Raw genomic sequence first — 22,124 nt, forward strand, 5'->3', positions numbered from 1 at the left:
CTACTACTTTTAGGCTCTCTCTTTGCTTAGAGGCCCCCTTTCAGTATTTCCTGTAGAGCTGGTTTGGCGTTTGCAAATTCTTTCAGTTATTGTTTGTCCTGGAAGCTTTTTATCTCTCCTTCTATTTTCAGTGATAGCCTAGCTGGATATAGTATTCTTGGCTGCATGTTTTTTCTCATTTAGTGCTCTGAATATATCATGCCAGCTCTTTCTGGCCTGCCAGGTCTCTGTGGATAAGTTTGCTGCCAATCTAATATTTTTACCATTGTATGTTACAGACTTCTTTTTTCCTGGGCTGCTTTCAGGATTTTTCTCTTTGTCACTAAGACTTGTAAATTTTACTATTAGGTGAAGGGGTGTGGACCTATTCGTATTGATTTTGAGGGGCGTTCTCTGTGCCTCCTGGATTTTGATGCTTGTTCCCTTTGCAATAATTGGGAAATTCTCCCCAATAATTCTCTCTAGTATACCTTCTGCTCCCCTCTCTCCATCTTCTTCTTCTGGAATCCCAATTATTCTAATGTTGTTTTGTCTTATGGTGTCACTTATCTCAAATTCTCCCTTCATAGTCCAGTAGCTGTTTGTCCCTCTTTTGCTCAGCTTCTTAATTCTCTGTCATTTGGTCTTCTATATCACGAATTCTTTCTTCTGCCTCATTTATGCTATCAATGAGAGCCTCCATTTTTTATTGCACTCATTAGTAGCCTTTTTGATTTCAGCTTGGTTAGATTTTAGTTCTTTTATTTCTCCAGAAAGGGCTTTTATATCTCCCAAGAGGGTTTCTCTACTATCTCCCATACCTTTTTCGAGCCCGGCTAGAACCTTGAGAATCATCATTCTGAACTCTAGATCTGACATATTACCAATATCTGTATTGATTAGGTCCCTATCCTTCGGTACTGCCTCTTGTTCTTTTTTTTGTGGTTCATTTTTCTGCCTTGTCATTTTGTCCATATAAGAGTATATGAAGGTGCAAGTAAAATACTAAAAGGGTGGGAAAGTCCCCAGAAAAATATGCTTTAACCAAATCATAAGAGATCCCAAATCCTTGGTGGGAGAAAAGGGATAAAAAGAGGTTCAGAAAAAAAAAAAAAAAAACAAAGAAACAATTAAAAAAAGAAAATGAATAAAGAAAAATAAAAAAAGAAATATATATATATATATATATATATATATATATATGATAAACCATTTGAAAAACGTTAAAAAAGAAAAGGTTAAAAGTTAAAAAAAATTTAGAAGGAGAAAAAAAAATTGAAAAAGAAAAAAAAATTTAAATTAACTGCAAGACTAAAGAATCATGAGTTCCGTGCTTTGCTTTCTCCTCCTCTGGAATTCCGCTGTTCTCCTTGTATTGAAACTGCACTCCTTGGTAGGTGAACTCGGTCCTGCCTGGATTTCTTGTTGATCTTTTAGATGAGGGGCCTGTTGTAGTGATTCTCATGTGTCTTTTCCCCAGGCAGAATTGCACAGCCCTTACCAGGGGCCGGGCTGAGTAATCTGCTTGGGTTTGCTTTCAGGAGCTTTTGTTCCCTGAATGCTTTCCGAAGAGTTCCAGAGGATGGGAATGGAAATGGCGGCCTCCCAGTCTCCAGCCCAGAGGAGCTGAGTGCTCAGGGCCCCCCCACTCTTCAATGCACCTTCAGAGAATAGCGCCCAATTACTCCCATCTCCCTGGCTTCTGGCCGCACTCAGAGCTCACCAAGCCTGCGACCGTTTCAAGGTAACCCTGAGCTGAGAGCTCACTCCTCGGCTCTGTCTCTGTAACCAGCTTCTCGGTTCTAATACCTGCAAGCTCTGCAACACTCAGACACCCCCCGGTCCTTCTGTGGCCTTGCGGGACCTGAGGCCTTGCTGACCCTGCATGGTCTTCACCCCGGTTTAGCCTGTGGAGTGATGTCCCTCAGCGGAACAGACTTCCTGATTTTGTGCTCCGTTGCTCCGCTGCTTGCCGGGAGCTGGCCCTTCCCTCCGCGGTCTATCTTCACCTCGCTTTGGATTGACTTCTCCACCAGTCCTACCTTTCAGAAAGTGGTTGATTTTCTGTTTCTAGAATTGCTGTTGTTCTTCTTCTCTTTGATCTCCCTTTGGATTTGTGGGTGTTTGCAATCTTTAGATAAGCTATCTAGCTGATTTCCTGCTACTTCTCTGCCATCTTGACTCCTCCCCCAAGATTGGGAGTTCTTGTCACCCTGCCTCAGGTTTGATATGTGCTAGAACAGTTAACAGATCTCAGGAAAGCCCTTTATTTATTATTACTGATATTCTAAAGAATTATCAAGCTATTACTGATTTATTATAAAGGATACAACTCAGAAAGTCAGATGGAAGAGATTGTATAGGGCAAGGTGTATGGGAAGGGAGGGTTGCACCCTGCCAGCCCTTCCATATGTTGACTAACCTGGAAACTCTGCAAACCTGGTCATGTAGTGTATGTTCTGGAGTTTGCACTACATAGACATGATGAATTAAACCAGGGACCATAGGTGCCAACTAAACCTCCCCTCTCTCTCTCCCTTCTCCAGAGACTGAGAGATAGGACTGAAAGCCTCAGACCAGGCTTTGGTCTTTCTGGTGACCAGGCCCTATCCCAAAGCCATCTAGGGTCCCACTGAGGGTTGTCTTAGATTAGGTGCTCCTGTGACTTAGGAAATTATGTAGGATTTGAGAGCTCTGTGTCAGGAACTAGGGAGAAAGACCAGGTATCTATTTCTCATTGTACCACATCTTCTATGATCAAAAAGAAGCCCTGAGAAAGACTGCTGCTTCTCTCACGCCTGCTGAAACATCCAGAATGCACAGAACTCTCCTTTTTATTCAATCACAGAAGTGATAACCAAATAACCCTTTTTTTTTCCCTAGCTAAGTCATCTTCTTGCTTTTCAATCTCACATTTACAACAGATAATAAAGAAGCCTGTCCCCCCAACAACCCTTTTTTTTTTTTTGTATCTCTCCTAGCCTTTAACACATTGCCCTGTCTATAGCATACTCCCAAAATATTTTGAACGGACTCTAAAATTAGCACCAGAGTAGCTTCTTGAAGTTTTCATTCTTTTACATATTAATAAACATTAAAAACAACCATCACAACAATGAAGACTTGCAAAAATTGAATTCCACTTGTGTGGAATTGTGCTTAAAAACTATGCTATGCATTCTCTCTAATTCTTAAAATATGTCAAGGTATGTCTTTGTTTCCACACTTAATACATGAAGCTCAGACAGCTTAATTGACTTCCCCAGAGTGACACAGCTGAGATTCAAATATAGGACTGTTTGTAACTCCTCATGCCAGAAACTTTTTAAGAGTTGTCTATATATATGAACTGGATTTTTACAAAATGAAATAGAGTTGGCAAAAGTTACAGTGTTATTTTTACTGCCCTATTTTCTAGTGCCTCCAAAACTTTGGTACATCCCTATCCGAAACCCCATGGGTGGAGATATATTTTATATTTCTACATGAGGTTAATTTCATCTATTATAATATCCATGATGATGAAGAAAATGAAATTAGCTCTGTATCAATGTTTTTACATTGGAAAGCTTACATCTATTTAGTATTTTGCCTTAAAATTCAAGAAGAAGGGGGTATTTTCCTTACTGTACAGCTTTGTGTGTGAATACAAAATAGTAAAAAAAAAAAAAAAATAGAAGTGACTATTCACTTCTATCAATAGGGTACAGTTTTATCCCTAGAGGTTTACTGCTTATATAGAGCAATCAGTACCTTCTCAGTATTAGTGTGTGGCGGGGGTGTATAAAAACAGCAACACTTTAAGCTTTGAATTTTATAATAAAAACCATCAAGTAGCAATTTTTTATCCCCATTTTCTATCCTCTATCCAGGTGAAAGTATTTACCCTTTGTATCACTAGTTCATTACTGTCAGAATTTTACCATCAGACAATCTGTTGATTGAAGACGATAGCTTTTTGGATAAGAGGTAGAGGGCAACTTAACTAATAAATGTGGCAGAATGATATTGACAAAGTTTTAGACTCTGCATTCTAGCTAGCATATATTCTGCATATAAATGGGAAAAAATCACATAGTCTGACAAATGCTAATGTTTCATAGAAAATTCTTTCCTGAGCTCTCTATTTTGCACAGATCTGATGGGAATTAAAAAAGCTCTCTCACCTCAACTGAAAATTTGATATTTAGAACTCAACTCATGTCAAATTTGGATCCCAGTTTAACCCCTGATTAATTGAAACATGTCCTATATTTCTTGTTTTTTATTGTCCTTTGAAATATGCCATATGAAAATCTTCATAAATCCATTATTTCATCATATAGTTAAATGATAAATTGGGATGGCATCAGTTTAACAAAAAATGCAGGATTTTTGTCAAGTTAAGATTAAAAATGTTTCATTATTCAATTTACTCAGCCATACTTTCTACAGGAATTCAATACCTGCAGCTTTCCCAACCCTCTGTGGAATACTCCATCATCTAAGGTATGACCTCAGAACATCTCTTGGGTGAGCATGCATGTTAAAGGAAAAGAAAGGGATTACAGAATATTAATGTTTCCCAAAATTTACTTCTCTGTTGTGGAAGAAGATTATTCCTACCTGTTTCTTTTTTATTTTTTTTAAGGTTTAATTATTTGAGAGAGAGAGCTTTGGGGCTCTCTCTCTCAAATAAAATAAGGGAGTAAGGGAGAGTAAAGGGGGGGAGGGGCAGGGAGAGGGAGAGAGAATCTGCAGCAGATTCTGCACTGATCATGGAGCCCAACACAGGTCTCGATCTCAGGACCCTGAGATCATGATCTGAGTAGAAACCAAGAGTTGGACACTAAACTGACTGTGATAGCACCAATCAGGTGTCCTGGTTCCTATCCATTTCTATGCAAATTGCTGTGTGTCCTGCTGAAATTGAGATTCCTTCCCCACAGACATTGGCCTTTTGGCCAAGGGAGTGTGATCAGAAGTTAAATATATCACATCGAAGCACAAATCTTCAATGGCTGTTGTGTCTGTTTCTGCCAATTCTCTGGTTATTATCCCCCCTTTCTCTGCGAACTATATGTCCCAGGTAGACGTCTCACCTTCACCCTGGGCCCTTGAATAAAAGGACCTGAGAAGGGGCACCTGGGGGGCTCAGTGGGTTTAGCTTCTGCCTTCAGCTCAGGTCATGATCTCAGGGTCCTGAGATCAAGCCCCGCATTGGGCTCTCTGCTCAGCGGGGAGCCTGCTTCCTCCTCTCTCTCTCTGCCTGCCTCTCTGCCTACTTGTGATCTCTGTCTGTCATATAAATAAATAAAATCTTTAAAAAAAAAAAGGACCTGAGAAGCAGAGACCCATAGCTGCTAACGTTAAACAGCAGTGAGGAATAAATGTCTGTTTCCGTAAAATCATCCTTGAGTACATTTCCCCATAAGCAGGTGTTGGGTTGGGATGGGTTTCTATTAGTATAGCATTCTGAACCTATTGAGATTTGGAGGTTGTTGATTACCATAGCACAGCTGACTAATGAAAAGTAGTTGTTTGTACTTTTCACTCCAGGAAATTATGAATAGCGTGGGTTTATTTCAACAATAAAGACAAGAAAATGGTTAATTCCTTCTAGGGTTTAGAGCAGAGCATTGGGATTAATCTCATCTTAGATCTGCTCTGGTTTAAACATGGATTCATGGGTGATAGCTACTACTTGCAATTTATGAATATATGGAAATAATGGTCTATTATTTGGAACTTTATTACGTTGTGATATAAACAATGAATAGCTATTTTTCAACAATAATTGTTTTTATTCCCAAAGGCAAACATTTCCAAGTCTAATTCTGTTCCCATCAAATCTAAGAAACCGTCAAAGACTTTTGTTGAACTGAAATGGAATTTTATTGTATTGAATACTTTAAAAACAAATAGAACTTTGACTATAGTTGTAAATCTTATACTATGCTTCATTTTAATATGGTTTATTTTGTGTAAACTTGATTTGAATGTAACGATTATCTGGTCTATTACACCAAATTTAAGTAAACAAATTAAATAGTTAACAGGTTTAGAACAGCTCTGCAACTATGAATATTGTATAATCATTGGGGTTCCCACTCCTTGATCTTTATAATAGCTATAAAAATAACATTTAAACACAAACTCTACCCATAATGGAATCTGAAAAGTAAAGATTTACCTCTACTTCACCCTATACTCTTGCTTTTTAGAGGTAATAGCTGTCTCTTTTCTTAAAAAAAAAAATTCTATTTTTAGCTCAGCTTGTTACTCCCTCTGCCTGTGATCCTAAATGTCATTCTTGAACCTTGACTTCTTGATTTGTCAACTTTTGAGTTTATCAATTGACTTGTGATATGGTGGTAAACTAGCCATTTAGAGCACTCACACCAATGTTCATCAAGCTTTGACATGCATACAGATCACCTAGTGATCTAATTAAAATACACATTATAATTTAGGACATGCAACATTTTAATCATACTTATTATTTGGTCTGTTTGAATTGGATTCCTCTGTCAACATGGGAAAAAATGATCATGTTTTAAAACATTTTTCTTCAGGTGCCTGGGTAGCTTAGTGGGTTGAGGCCTCTGCCTTTAGCTCAGGTTATGATCTCAGGGTTCTGGGATGGAGCCCCACATCGGGCTCTCTGCTCAGCAGGGAGCCTGCTTCCCCCTCTCTCTCTGCCTGCCTCTCCACCTGCTTGTGATCTCTATCTTCTAGATAAATAAATAAAATCTTTTAAAAAGAAGGACATTTTTCTTGGATATTCCTTCAGGTCCTCTTTACAGTTTTTTAGCTGTAAATGTCTGCCTATTGCTTTCAAAATCAAATCTGATATTTTGAATGTAGAGTTCTAGATTCAAATCTCTTTTTTTCTGAATTTTAAAGACATTGCTACATTTTCTAGTTTCCAGTAATGCTGATGGAAAACGCAAATCTTATTTTTATCCTTGGAAAGGTAAACTCATTTTTCTTTTTAGATGATTGTATACATTTTAATTCATACTTGGCATTCTGAGTTTTATTAGGATGAACCTAGGATTGGGTTGTTTCAAATTCATTATGCTGTGCATGTAAAGTTCCCTTAAAATCTGACGGCTTGTGCCTGGATTTCAGTTACTAAAAATCGCTTCTTATACTTTTTTTTCCTTCCTCTCTACCATTCTCTACTATTGAACATTTGAGTAATCTCTGAGCCCAATTCTACTGACTTTTGTATGTCTTGACAGTGAGTTGTTTGCTGTGTGTACATCTCCTAATTTTTTATTAAGCTATGGATATAATGTATAGTAAGAATGGACAGTGAGAAATGAGATTTTGGCCTGGAAATGTGTAGGTGTCTTCTGCTGTGTCCTTAGTATAAGGTGTTGGGTCTATAGAGTCAGGAGGTGAGCTGAATTTGGAATTTTTGTCGCTATATTTACTCTTGATGCAAGACTAGAGTCAAATTGCTCTACTGTTTCCTTGTGTTTATGTTGAATCTGGTGTGCTGGAGAAATTTTCTTTCTTTCGTTTTAAAATTTTATTTATTTATTTATATTATTTATTCATTTGAGACAGAGAGACACAGAGAGAACATGAGCAGGGGAGAGAAGCAGAGGGAGAGAGAGAAGTAGACTCTCTGCTGAGCCAGGAACCTGACACAGGGCTCAAACCCAGGACCCAGAGATCATGACCTGAGCCCAAAGCAGATGCTTAACCCATCTGAACCACCCAGGTGCCCCAAGTTTTTCTTGAGATTTTCTTGTACCCTTGGGCTTCATTTTTTCTTGTGCCATGGCGTGAGTATCTCTTCACATTTTTTCCTCTCCTCCAGAAATGTTATTGCATGTCTGGGCTATTTTTTTACCCTGCTGGTGTTGTGTCTTCTCCTGATCCAGCCTTAGTCCTAAGTGGGCTTCATGTCCCTGGCTCTCAAGGGTGGAGTTTCCTCTGTGATCCTGCTCCTTGTCCCTATGCCAGCCAGCCTCTGCCTTGTATATTTTGCAGGTTTTTTTGCTGGAACATTTTTTCTGCCTTTCCTCATGAGTACATATGGGATTGGTATGGGATGCTACTGTATGGAATTCTGGATGCAGGAATGTGTGTTGCCCCCTGTCAGGAGTAGGATTTTCTCTTTTACTTTTTTAGCCATAATGAAAAGTCCCCAGGGTAGTAGAATTTCCTTTGATGTTTAAGGTGTTTTAGAATTTTATTTCATCAAGACTTTTAGGCTTGGAGCTTTAGGCTTTTCTCACCATGATCATCTCTTTATTCCTCTAGTCCTGCCCATCAAGGAAGGATCTCCTCAGCCTCCCACTTTGCCCCTGGTCTTGTGCATGAGCACCAATGGAGGTCATTGGAAGAGAGTAGGAACAAAATTGCTTGTGCTTACAGCTTCCCAGGGTTCTGTTCTCTCCTGCTAACCCACATTCCGGCTTTAGCTATCATGATGGGTAATTGTTTTTCAAAATTTACTTGATAGAGAGATCACAAGTAGATAGAGAGGCAGGCAGAGAAAGAGGGAGAGGCAGACTCCCAGCTGAGCAGAGAGCCCAATATGAGGCTCCATCCCAGGACCCTGAGATCATGACCTGAGCCAAAGACAGAGGCTTAACCCACTGAGCCATCCAGGTGCCCCATCAGGATGGGTAATTTTATATGTCAACTTGTCTGGGCCACAGTGCCCACATATGTGGTCAAGTGTTCCTCTGGATGTTTCTGTGAGAGTGTTTTTTGGGCAAGCTTCACATTTAAATGGGTGAACTATGTGTAAGGCCAGTTGCCTTCTACTGTATGGCTTGGCCTCATCCAATCAGTGGAAGGCCCGAATAAAACAAAAGTCTGACATCTTCTGAGCTGGGAGAGTTCTGCCATCAGAGGCCTTTGTAGTGACCTAAAATATCAGTTCTTCCCTGTGTTTCCATCTGGCTGGTTTATCCTACAGATTCCAGACTTGCCAGTCTCTGTAAATGTGTGAGCCAACTCCTTAAATTTTCTCTCTCTCTGTCTTTTCTCCTTCTCACTTGCCGATTGCTTCTGATTCTCTGGAGGATGCTGACTGATAGAACAATTAAAATAAATTTACATGGATTCTTATAATCTTACAACCTACTTGTATGATACTTGAATTTCTTCCTCCCTTGTTGTGCCACAGGTGAGTCAAAGATTATATCCCATCACTCTGAGGAAGGATCTGTCTTCCCTTGAATTTTAGGCTCTAGGATTACCTTGCAAATTCATCTTTCTGACAGGTTTTGAGAAAAATTAGGATTTTTTTTAAAAAAGTTTTTCACCACTTTTTTCTTATTTATTTATTTATTTTATTTATTGTTTTGGGGAACACAATATTCTTTCCAGCTGTCTAAATCCTAGACATAAGACTTTTCAGTGATAATCTTCTGTAATCTCTCTTTGCCTAAAAGTAGTTTTCTTTTTAAGATTTTTTTTTAAATTTCTTTTCAGCATAACAGTATTCACTGTTTTTGTACCACACCCAGTGCTCTATGCAATATGTGCCCTCCCTAATACCCCACCACCTGGTTTCCCCCAACCTCCTACCCCCTGACCCTTCAGTACCCTCAGATTGTTTTTCAGAGTCCATAGTCTATCATGGTTCACCTCCCCTTCCAATTTCCCTGAACTCCCTTCTCCTATCCATCCTCCCTTGTCCTTCATGTTATTTGTTATGCTCCACAAATAAGTGAAACCATATGATAATTGACTCTCTCTGCTTGACTGATTTCACTCAGCATAATCTCTTCCAGTCCCATCCATGCTTCTACAAAAGGTGGGTATTTATCCTTTCTGATGGAGGCATAATACTCCATAGTGTATATGGACCACATCTTCCTTATCCATTCGTCCACTGAAGGGCATCTTGGTTCTTTCCAGTTTGGCGACTGTAGCCATTGCTGCTATAAACATTGGGGTACAGATGGCTCTTCTTTTCACTACATCTGTATCATTGGGGTAAATACCCAATAGTGTAATTGCAAGATCATAGGGAAGCTCTATTTTTAATTTCTTGAGGAATCTTCACACTGTTCTCCAAAGTGGCTGTACCAACTTACATTCCCACCAACAGTGTAAGAGGGTTCATCTTTCTCCACATCCTCTCCAACACATGTTGTTTCCTGTCTTGCTAATTTTGGCCATTCTAACTGGTGTAAGGTGGTATCTCAATGTGGTTTTAATTTGAATCTCCCTGATGACTAGTGATGATGAGCATTTTTTCATGTGTCTGATAGCTATTTGTATGTCTTCATTGGAGAAGTGACTGTTCATATCTTCGGCCCATTTTTTGATATGATTGTCTGTTTTTGTGTGTGTTGGGTTTGAGGAGTTCTTTATAGATCCTGGATACCAGTGTATCAGTACATTGTCTGTACTGTCATTTGAAAATATCTTCTCCCATTCCATGGGTTGCCTCTTTGTTTTGTTGACTGTTTTCCTTTGCTGTGCAGAAGCTTTTGATCTTGATGAAGTCCCAAAAGTTCATCTTCACTTTTGTTTCCTTTGCCTTTCAAGACATATCTTGAAAGAAGTTGCTGTGGCTGATATCGAAGAGGTTACTGCCTATGTTCTCCTCTAGGATTCTGATGGATTCCTATCTCACCTTGAGTTCTTTTATCCATTTTGAGTTTATCTTTGTGTATGGTGTAAGAGAATGTTCGAGTTTCTTTCTTCTACATATAGCTGTCCAGTTTTCCCAGCACCATTTATTGAAGAGACGGTCTTTTTTCCACTGTATTTTTTTTTTCCTGTTTTGTCAAAGATTATTTGACCATAGAGTTGAGGGTCCATATCTGGGGCTCTTTACTCTGTTCCACTGGTCTATGTGTCTGTTTTTATGCCAATACCATGCTGTCTTGGTGATCCCAGCTTTGTACTAAAGCTTGAAATCAGGTAACGTGATGCCCCCAGTTTTATTTTTGTTTTTCAACATTTCCTTAGTGATTCTGGGTCTCTTCTGATTCCATACACATTCTAGGATTGTTTGTTCCAGCTCTTTGAAAAATGCCAGTGGAATTTTGATCGGAATGGCATTAAAAGTATAGATTTCTCTAGGCAGTATAGACATTTTAACAATGTTTATTCTTCCGATCCAAGAGCATGGAATGGTCTTCTGTCTTGTTGTGTCTTCTTCAACTTCTTTCATGAGTGTTCTGTAGTTCCTTGAGTACAGATCCTTTACCTCTTTGGTTAGGTTTATTCCCAGGTATCTTATGGTTCTTGGTGCTATAGTAAATGGAATCGATTCTCTAATTTCCCTTTCTGTATTTTCATTGTTAGTGTATAAGAAAGCCACTGATTTCTGTACATTGACTTTGTATCCTGCCACGTTGCTGAATTGCTATATGAGTTCTAATAGTTGGGGGGTGGAGTCTTTTGGGTTTTCCATATAAAGAATCATGTCATCTGCAAAGAGAGAGAGTTTGACTTCTTCATTGCCAATTGGATACCTTTATTTCTCTTTGTTGTCTGATTGCTGTTGCTCGGACTTCTAATACTATGTTGAACAAGAATGGTGAGAGTGGGCATCCTTGTCGTGTTCCTGATCTCAACGGGAAGGCTGCAGTCATCCCATTGAGGATGATATTTGCTGTGGGTCTTTCATAGATAGGTGTTATGAAGTTCAGATATGTTCCCTCTATCCCTATACATTGAAGTGTTTTAATCAGGAATGGATGCTGGATTTTGTCAAATGCTTTTTCTGCATCAATGGAGAGGACTATGTGGTTCTTCTCTATTCTCTTATTAATTTGCTCTATCACATTGATTGATTTGTGAATGTTGAACCTTCCTGGTAGCCCAGGGATGAATCCCACCTGTTCATGATGGATAATCTTTTTAATGTACTGTTGGATCCTGTTTGCTAGGATCTTGTTGAGAATCTTGGCATCCATATTCATCAGTGATTTTGGTCTGAAATTCTCCTTTTTGGTAGGGTCTTTGCCTGGTTTAGGGATCAGGGTAATGCTGGCTTCATAGAAAGAGTCTGGAAGTTTTCCTTCTGCTTCAATTTTTTGAAGCAGCTTCAGGAGAATAGAGATAACACTTTGCTTTATGCACTTAATAGTCTTTGCTGTTGATTCCAATTATTTCCAGTCAGATCTTATAAATAAAGAGCAGGAAAATTATTTAATAACCAATGCAAACTATCTTTTTCTTTGCAAGTTTTATCATATGGGGACAAGTTTCATAAAACAGGATGAAGCACTAGAATGCTAATGGCTTGCTTTTCTAAAGATTATTGTAGGAATGATGCATATTTGAATTTAAATTACTAGGGCTCTGAAGTATTATCATGGCCGTGCCTTTGGAAGGCCTATAGGTAACCCTAACCATTACATCTTGGGTAAGGACAGGAAAAATAGTGCTTCCCCTGAAGAATTTGAGGAAAAGTGATTGTGTCAGTCATATGACTGAAATCACATGGAATGGCCAAGATTTCAAAGAACTTTCAAGTCAGAATAAACCTCAGAGATTATTTTCTCAACCCTTTAATTAGAGAACAAGCTGATTCCCAGAGAATATTAGATTTTACTAAAGGTTACACACAGTATATTGCCAGATTCACCATTAGTATTCTGGTCTCTTTTATCCCTGGGCTCTGCTCTCAGTGTCATCCACCATTAGACATGATCACATACGATCACAAGTTGAAACCATGCAGTTGTATGAAAACAAAAGTCCCAGGGTCAGAATTCAGACACTTCCAGTGAGTGTTTGCAATGTTTCATGCATACGCTTTGCAATGTTTCATGCATAGCTAGTTTCAAGAGATTAGAAAGTTGGTATTTCCACTTATAACTTCCTAACTTAGTTTAATTTCTTTAACTCAGTAGGCTAGATAGGTTAAAATGTCTAGGACCAAAATCTCAGGTGAGTTGGATTTCCTGGAAACCATCTTGATTTACAGTTGAGTGGGTGAGTAGATGTTTGGCAAGCGGCCTGTTAAATGTTAAAACACTCAATTGAAGTAGAGGTGTTATATTTTCATATCTTGGTTCCTCTTTTTGGTGTCACCTCTATGGACACGCTTTTCTCTCCACACCTTTTTCATGGCTAGAATTAGAGTGAGGCACCTCAGACACACAAATCAAGAAGAGTTGGACTTGCCAGAATTCCAAGAGGAACCACCTCTTTGGATTTTGTAGCTTGGGAGTCTCTCACCCACCACGTTCTTGGCCCTTCCTTTGGCCGTTGATCTCTTCTCTGACAGTGTATGGAGAGAATGGCAGGAAGTTTCTGTCTGCAAGGCACTTTTAGCTCCAAAGAAGAGACATGTGACAATAATATCATATAGTATTGATAATATTTCAGTCAGAATGTCTTGCAACTAAAATATTCAAGTTGTGAGAATTAAGTAGATGAGATATAATGTATAGTTCAGATAACATTTTCCTGGTTATGTAACATAGATTAGCAAATAACCAATGGTTTCCTCAGAAGGATCTCACCATGGGAGGAGTCTCCTGATCTTTTTTTTTTTTTTAAGAGTTTGTTTATTTATTTGACAGGCAGAGATCACAAGTAGGCTGAGAGAGGCAGGCGAGGGTTGGGGGGGGAGCAGAGAGCCCGATGGGGGGCTTGATCCCAGGACCCTGAGATCATGACCTGAGCTGAAGGCAGAGGCTTAACCCACTGAGCCACCCAGGCGCCACTGCTTTCAATATTTTGAAATATGTAGGATTTAACACCAAAAAGATATCAGTTATCCATAAATTTATTTATAAATGTAATATCAACCTGATAAATACCAACAGAATTCTCTCATTTCTCACCTGCCCCTTTGGCATGATTGAAGCTGAAGGGGCACTGGGTAGGGGAGAAAACAGTGTCCACTTGATAGGCCATGGGAGAGTAGTGTCATCAAGGTGATGGACAGGGAATGCCCTGAGAGGAAGTTGGAGCAGCATAGGGAGTTGGTATCGGTGGGGCAGTCCTGAAGACACAGTGAAAGGGATTTTAGGAAATAAGGAATTTGGATCAGAAAGAAGTCAAATAGGGACCAGTATGAGGATGCTGAATGGTGTACGGAAGAGAGATTTCTGATGATAGAAACTCTTACGGATATAATCTTCTCCTGGAGATGTGGAATAGCCTTCTCAAGTTGAGGGTTATTCTAGATACAGTATGATGGTGGAGAAGGAGGAAAAATGCCCATCACTTACCTAAGCACATATGGCAGCCTTACCTGCATCAATGTGGAGTACTATGTGCTCAAGGGCAATCACTTTCAGAAATGCTCTGAGTGGACTCTGGTCACAGAGCTGCTGAGCTCTCAGTAATCGAACTGATGAGAACAGGGAAAGGTATGATGGGGAAGCATTGTCATGAGGTAAAATAATACCTCATGAAGTAAAAGGAAAGTTCTGGTTTTGTTTTTGCAGTGTTCAAGTTTGCTGATCTCTGTACTCCTGGAAAACAGCAATGATTAAGAAATCCCCCTACCTTTTTGCATTCTGGGAAACAGCTTGATGCAAAGAACCACCCTTCTCTGCATGATGTAAGTTTTGCAGTGTTCCCCTCGATTACCCTTGACAAGTCTAGACACAGCAATTCTAAATCCCCATTCTTTGTCTCAGGAAAGATTAACTGCCCTATTTCTTCTCACTGATGGACCTGAACAAAATGCCCAGGCATGTGACTTCACTAAAGTTTAGCTGGACTCTTCTCCTCCCCTCTGATCTCTGGCTTGCTCCTGAGGTTCTCCAAGGCAGTGGAACATAAAACAGCTCTTCTTTTATGGCCCCTCCCAAGAATGAGGACCAAAGAGAAAGCTTACGGACATACATAAAAGCATTCCTTGCTCAACTGTCTGATCATGCCACCTGTTCATTCCCCCACACCTGGTTGTTTGTGGTCTTGTTTATTCCTCCCCAAAAATGTCCTTTCTGTCTGACCTTTAAGACACTTAGGGATCAGATGGCCAGTGCATTCTCTAATTGCAGTAGTCTCCCCACCCCCATAACATTTTCCTTCCTGATGCCTGGACTTCAGTGTGTTTTTCTGACACTTTGTAACTCTTGTTTTCTTTTGCTGTCTGACATCTGCAGTGTTGCTTGTTCTCCCAAAGTGATATCTGAAGAGTGGCTAAAGCCAGAAGAGGGCTGCAGATACACACTGGAGACCTCTCTTCATGGAGGTGGGAGGTGACAACCGGCAGCTTGAAGTAATGAAGTCAAAGAATTTTCAGAAGAGTTCAGAAAAAGAGAATATACTTGGGTTAGAACCTTCAGGCATATTAGATATTCGAGGAAAATCAAGAAATCCTAGTACTGGTGACATTCAGACAACACAAGCGTGGGCACACCAACCCCTTCTTCATAGTGGAAAATACGTGTACAACTTGACTCCCCCAAAACTTACCTACGAGTTGCCCACTGTTGACTAGAAGCCCTACCAATAACATGAACAGTTGGTTAACACAGATTTTTTGTATGTTAGATGTATTCTCTACTCTATTCTTATAGTAAAGTGAGGTAGAGAAAAGTAAATGTTATTAAAGTTATAAGGAAGAGAAAATACATTTACATACTGTACTCTTTTAATAAAAAAAATCTGTGTGAAAGTAGACCTTTGGAGTTCCAACTCATGTTTTTCAAGGGTCAACTACAGAGGGAAAGCAATAAAGTAAGAAATCTTTCCTTTCCTCTTTCTGCTCTCTTCTTCCTCCTCCTTTCTTTTCTTTATTCTTTTTTAAATGATTAACTCCATGAATAATTAGACAATATAAAGGAATCCTTAAGCAGCAGTTATGATACAGTGGAAGGAGCATAGAAAATATAGATATTTGGAATCTTCTACTTTCACAATAGTTACCACTTTGACACTAAAAGTCATTTTATGTATTTGACAGTTTAAATGAAGGGAGTAGAATTGGTATTGTGAACAGAAGCATCTAAAATGAAGTAAAAATGTCAAGAGGCCATATATTGGAGCCGGGGGGCCCTGAGCAGGTTAGGCTTATGCTCAATCGTACTTGGATAGAACATGAACTTTTTAGACTGCCAACCACAAATAGCATATCCTGTTGGTATTCTCAGAATGAGATTTATTTTGCCATACTCCAGCCTAGCAGTTAGCATAGTAACCTGGCCTATCTACCTATGTCTGTCATAATTTTTCCAAAACAACTTACACAAGCATTTGGTTTTGCCTTTATAAACTCTTTCTCCTCCCTCCTTGCAGCACATTTAATTTTCCTTCTGAATTGCTGACTCACTGATTCAAATTCCTAAAAAAACCCCAAATAAACTTTAGGTTTGCTTTATTGCCTAGGTCTTTCTTCTTCAAGGTATTATCTGTCTAAAAATCTAAAAATCCAAGTTCTGTTTTATCTTCAGCAGGATTCACTGGCTTTCATAAAATATGAAAAGGCTGCTGTCAGAGCTTCAAAGATGCAATACAGAATGTTATTGAAGTCAAGTCCTTAAAGAAAGCTTTGGAAGAAAATTATTCTAAGGACAAGTAACATAATGATTATGATTATGATACAAGTAAATGATGATGTGAAGTAATTATCTGAAATGAGCAAACATGAAAAGAAGCCATAATATTGGCAAACCAATAAATCATTTAAAAGAAAAAAAAAAAAAAAAAAAAACAGCCAAGATGGAACTTGGGCCCAAATGAGTGCCCATTTCAAATTTTCCATCATTGCCTTCTGAAAAAGACTTTGTAGTTCCCCCTGAACTCTAGAAGACACCAGCTGACCCCAACATAAAAACATTAAGTGAACAACAACAACAACCAAAAAACAAACAAAAAAGAGAGAGAGAACGTCTGAAAGCCCTGTTAGCAGTAGGAGTGATGGGGAAGAAAGATATGAAGAAGAAAAATTTTTACCATCTTTCCTGCCTGCCTGAGGATAGTGATTTGACAGTGGTGATGGCTTCTTCATTGGGAAAATTATTGTTCATATCGAAAGAGGGAAAGTGGTTGCCATTCTTCAGTTAAGGAACAGAGAAGCCCCAAAAATCATTACCCTAAAAAGACATCCTTGAAGCCTATGGAGTTAGAGGAAATGGTAAAAACTGTTCAAGGATTGAAGACAGGAAGTCTGAATCCATGCTTTCCTCTTCTTTCTCAGGATCCAAGAGCTCTGGAAAGACATTATGGGGAAAAAACTGGCTCTGAATAGCAAAATGGCAGTTTGTCCTCAAAATAAACTTGAGTTCAAGAATCTGTCTCTTTAGGGGCACCTGGGTGGCTTAGTGGGTTAAAGCCTCTGCCTTCAATTCAGGTCATGATCCCAGGGTCCTGGGGTAGGGTCCCATATAGGGCTCTCTGCCCAGCAGGGAGCCTGCTTCCTCCTCTTTCTCTGCCTGCCTCTCTGCTTACTTGTGATCTCTGTCTGTCAAATAAATAAAATCTTTAAAAAAACAAGAAAAGAATCTGTCTCTTTAAAAATAAACAATTGCAGCTCATGGTTTATGGGAAGCAAGCAGGAGTTGCTGTTCTTTCGAATAACAAATTAGAATTGTTGTTTTTGGGGAAGAATGTACATTTGATGAGTGATTAGTGAATTCTCTATGAACATTTCCCTCTAAATTTTTTTTTTTTACTAACCTTTAATTTATTTTTTTTATTTTTTTATTAACATATAATGTATTATTAGTCCCAGGGGTACAGGTCTGTGAATCATCAGGCTTACACATTTCACAGCACTCACCATAGCACATACCCTACCAGTGTCCATAACCCAGCCAGCCACCCTCTCCCTATTCCCCTTCCCCCCAGCAACCTTCAGTTTGTTTTGTGAGATTGAGTCTCTTATGGCTTGTCTCCCTCCGGATCCCATCTTGTTTCATTTTTACCTTCCCTACCTCCCCACCTGCCCCCCCCCCCCCGCCCCACATTGCCTCTCAAGTTCTTCTTCCCATCAGGGACATCATTGCAAATGGCAAGATTTCATTTCTTTTGATCTAGCTTATTATTTAAACATGTATTTGACTCAGCCTCTTTGGAGTAGTCCTGGAAATAAGTTTGTTTTGTCTCTGTTTTCTTTTTTAAGTGTGTGTTCAAGTTACATTTATGTAAGCCTTTCACAAACCAAGTATATATTTAAACTCATTTTCAGTAATGAAAATGAAATGATTTTGGATTCATAATTGTCTCCTATTTTTCATTTGTTTTTTATCATGAAATACATTTTCTGGTTCAACTCTAGTGTGTTTGCCTTGAAAATAAATGTCAAGATAAATACAAAGTAATAATAGAAAATTATTTGTAGGAAATTATAGCAATTGAAAACAGATCAACTTTAGGGCCTCTGGGTAGTTCATTAGGTTAAGCATCTACCTTCAACTTAGGTCATGATCCCAGGGTCCTGGGATGGAGCCTCTTACTGGGCTCCCTGCTCAGCGGGGAGTCCTCCTCTCTCCTCCCTTTGCCTCTCCCCACTGCTTGTTCTCTCTCTGTCTCTCTCAAGTAAACAAAATATTTAAAATAAAATAGAAAATAGATCACCTTTGTTAAGTTATGCCTGTTAGCCAAACTAAGATGAAACTGTTTATTATGGGAAAAAAAAAACTTTTATTATGGGTATACAGGTAATAAATTATACCAATAAAAATTATTTTTAAATGTAGTTTAAAAAATAAAATAAAATAAAATAAATCCCTCAAGAAATCTCAAATGTTGGCACCAGGCATTTAGCACCGATGCCTCTGTGAAAAGATTTATGTTTGCAAACCATCTGTCAGTGAGTAACTACTTTCTCTTGGAGTGATTGGGTTAGTTTATTAAAAACTTGTAGAACGTTATTTTTTCCTTTTATGCAAACTCCCATAAAGAAACTTAACTACAGGTAATTTGACAAATGAAATGGTAAGTATCCTTTTATCACCATAGGAAGAAATGGTTTTATCACCACAGGTAGTGAAAGACAGCCATTGCCAGAAAACATGTAACTTTTGCATCTAATCAGTCAGAGCACCCATTTTAAAGTGCATTTAAATGAAAGTGGAAACATATTTATCAAAGCAGCCCAATGCCAATTTTCAGGAGAATTTTACAAAAGCAGCGCTTTCATCAGATTATCAAAGGCAAGTGAGAATTGCCCTTTTGGACTTATAAAGGAGAAGAGAGAAGGAAAATTGACTTATATGACTAGCATCATTAAAATTAAGTAGGATGTGAAAATATTTACACAGAGTAAATGCTGCAAGTAAGTTAGCTATTTCAAATGTCTTCAGTTTGCACTGGCCCAACTCTCAGTGCTAAATCTTGACATTTTGACTTAGATTTGCAATTTTTTATACCCATCTTGTACAAAAACACTCAGCATACAGTTAGCTATTGATGCGTATTTATCGAGTGTTAACAATCATCCGGGAAGTGTATTAAGATTTTTATTACTTAATCTTCAACTCCATAAGATGGCCACCATATTAAGAGGAAGAAATCAGGGCACAGAAGGTACAACTCGCTTACTCAACTTTCCAACAAGTACTAAGTGACAGATTTGGGATTCACACTGTGAGCTCAACTTCAAGCCTGTGCTCTTAAACTGCCCTGCCTCACAGTCATAAATCTGGAAATTTTAGGAAAGACCATTACAGAAATTAACCTCACTTGTCCCTTTTCCTTTTTTTTTTTTTTTTTTTTTTTTTTTTCTTTTTTTTTTCCTTGTACTCTCCCTGTACTTCTCCTTGGATAGCTTTGCAGCAGTAGGGAGATTTGTTAACAGGAGGGTGTGACATTTATTATTTAAATTTCCCCTTGACAGCTGGCATCAGGAAAGTGCCATTCTACTCTATATTTTTGACCTCTAAAATCTGCTTTTGGGGAGTTAAAAAGATAAGCATTGTTGCGGCGCCTGGGTGGCTCAGTGGGTTAAAGCCTCTGCCTTCAGCCCGGGTCATAATTTCGGTGTCCTGGAATGGAGCCCCACATTGGGCTCTCTGCTTGGCAGGGAACCTGCTTCCTCCTGTCTCTCTGCCTGTCTCTCTGCCTACTTGTGTTATCTGTCAAATAAATAAATAAAATCTTAAAAATAAAAAAAAAAAAAAGATAAGCATTGTTAAAAAAATCCCATAGCCGGTTCCTTAAGTCAAAATTTCCACTCATGCACTAACCTGCTAAGTAGTGGCTCTAGTAAGCTTACACTGTGTTTAGAGCAGCATTCAAAACATACCACAGCTTCTCCTGGTTCAAGAAGAAACCAATTTAATTTCATGTTAATTTAGCAGAAAGACTTTGCACACTCAATAGTCACATGACCAGATTGCTTAACTGTCGGAGGCTTTCTTAACCTTTCCTGTCGATAAATTATAACTAAGATCCTTTCTTTTCTGAGAAGAAATTATGCACATAAATGAGTTTTAAAGTTAAACTATTCTTTGTCAGAATAGATATGTTTGATTATGAGAAACGTTTCTCTTTATTTCAAAAGATTTTATTTACTTATTTGACAGAGACACAATGAACACATGCAGGGGGGAGTGGAAGAGGAAGATGCAGGCTTCTTGCTGCTGCAGGGAGCCTGATGCGGGGCTCAGTTCCAGGACCCTGGGATCACGACTGGAGCAGAAGGCAGAAGCTTAACACCTGAGCTACCCAGGCGTGCCTGGAAACATAGTTTCTTCACATGCTGTGTTAATTAAAGCCAGAGAAAAGCTCATCACACTTCTGGTTATCTGAATTCATCTTTACTCATTTATGGATTTATGTATATTTTTGTTCTGTAAATCTCAAATGTCTACTACTGTTGCTGATACTAGAGTTAGAGTAGTTAACAAGGTTGATCATAGATCCAGCTTCTATAAGGTTTACATTTGGATGGACATGTTATTTCTGGAGGATATTTTTTTCCTATTAAAAATTCAGTAGGAAGCAATTTATCATTGACTCGCCCAACTCTATGTATAATTATAGCTGTCCATTCAGAAGAATTTGTGAATTACTATCAATGTTAGAGAGTCTGGGTAAAAATAAATAAATAACCTGTGTTGACCTGTGAGAATGTCTTCAGATCAGGGTACCTCAGGGGGCAATCAGTTACATAATTAGGTTCATATGCATTTCACGATCATTAGATCCTGTACCAGGTTAAGTACGTAAGTAACATTATTGAATATGTTGCTGTGCTTTCACGGATTTCTTTTAGTTGATACTTCACGTAAGTACAACCTAATCCATTATCACATAAATTCCATCTTGTATTTATAAGAGAGCAGTCACATAGAACTTTATCAAGGCTTTTATACTTCTTTAAAACCTGGAAACTTGGAAAGATGTGATTACTTATTCTTAAGCAAAAGTACTTCAAAAGGAGGAAGGAATCATAATTATCCAAAGTTTGCAAACTGTTTTCCCCAGATTTACATGATTTTTTTTTTTTAACTTTTAGGATGAAGTTAGTGTTTTTGCATAAGTACTACGTACTAAGCTGGGAATTCAAAAGTTCCTGAAAATTGTAAGTTTAAAAATTAATCCATATTACTAAAATGTAACCATTTTCAACATCTGTGGAATATCAAGCTAGTTGAATATGTTCATCTGTGTCTGTGTACAAGTGGGCAGGTAAATGGACGGATGGAAAGAGGAGCAGAAGCTATTTTGTAGAAATTGAATTACAATACAATTATTTAAAATATTTAACTTAACTATACTTGAACTTACCAAAAAATGAAATGGGAATGAAGCTAGCAGTGCTGAACTTTAAATGTGTTTCATAAACACAAATTTATTCATTCTTTTTAAAAACTCTTTATAATTAAAGGTAAAGAGTTAAAATATACTGAGATCGGTATAATTTTAAGTTTCATTCTTAGATAGTATCAGTTTAATCCTGCCATTAAAGATGAAAGTAACACATCTGTACTCACCTCTTTCCTCTTAGATTTTGTAGCTATTTCTGTTTTGTAAACATATTTAAAATCTGCATTTACTTCGTAACCGTAATCTCTGTACTTGTTTTATTTTTGTATTTTGGATTTAATGGATCCACTGCCCTTCCCCACTCACATTCATAATATTTGAGGGACTTTTAAAACACCATCTCCAGTTTGGCTGGGTTTCATTGTCATAGGAATTTTTTTTAATGCCTTTTCAGTTAAGACTCACAGATGATACAGTGTTGGGATTTCTGCTTGCTCTTAAAATTTTATAATTATCTATTTGTGGCTTTTTTTTATTCGTAAGAGGATACTGAG

At 38.4% G+C, this 22,124-nt stretch overlaps 1 long non-coding RNA gene across 1 annotated transcript; it reads left to right on the forward strand.

The window, feature by feature from the left end:
* The first annotated feature begins 1,511 nt into the window (after positions 1–1,511).
* LOC123391624 lies at positions 1,512–15,394 on the forward strand. The gene is made up of 4 exons (XR_006606313.1): positions 1,512–1,723; positions 4,414–4,467; positions 14,355–14,470; positions 15,021–15,394. It is a non-coding gene; the product is annotated as an uncharacterized LOC123391624 (long non-coding RNA).
* The last annotated feature ends 6,730 nt before the right edge of the window (positions 15,395–22,124 follow it).

This window comes from Mustela putorius, unplaced genomic scaffold (genome assembly GCF_011764305.1).
Source record: "Mustela putorius furo isolate JIRA1106 unplaced genomic scaffold, ASM1176430v1.1 tig00000260_pilon_pilon_pilon, whole genome shotgun sequence".
In the NCBI taxonomy this organism is placed as follows: domain Eukaryota; kingdom Metazoa; phylum Chordata; class Mammalia; order Carnivora; family Mustelidae; genus Mustela; species Mustela putorius.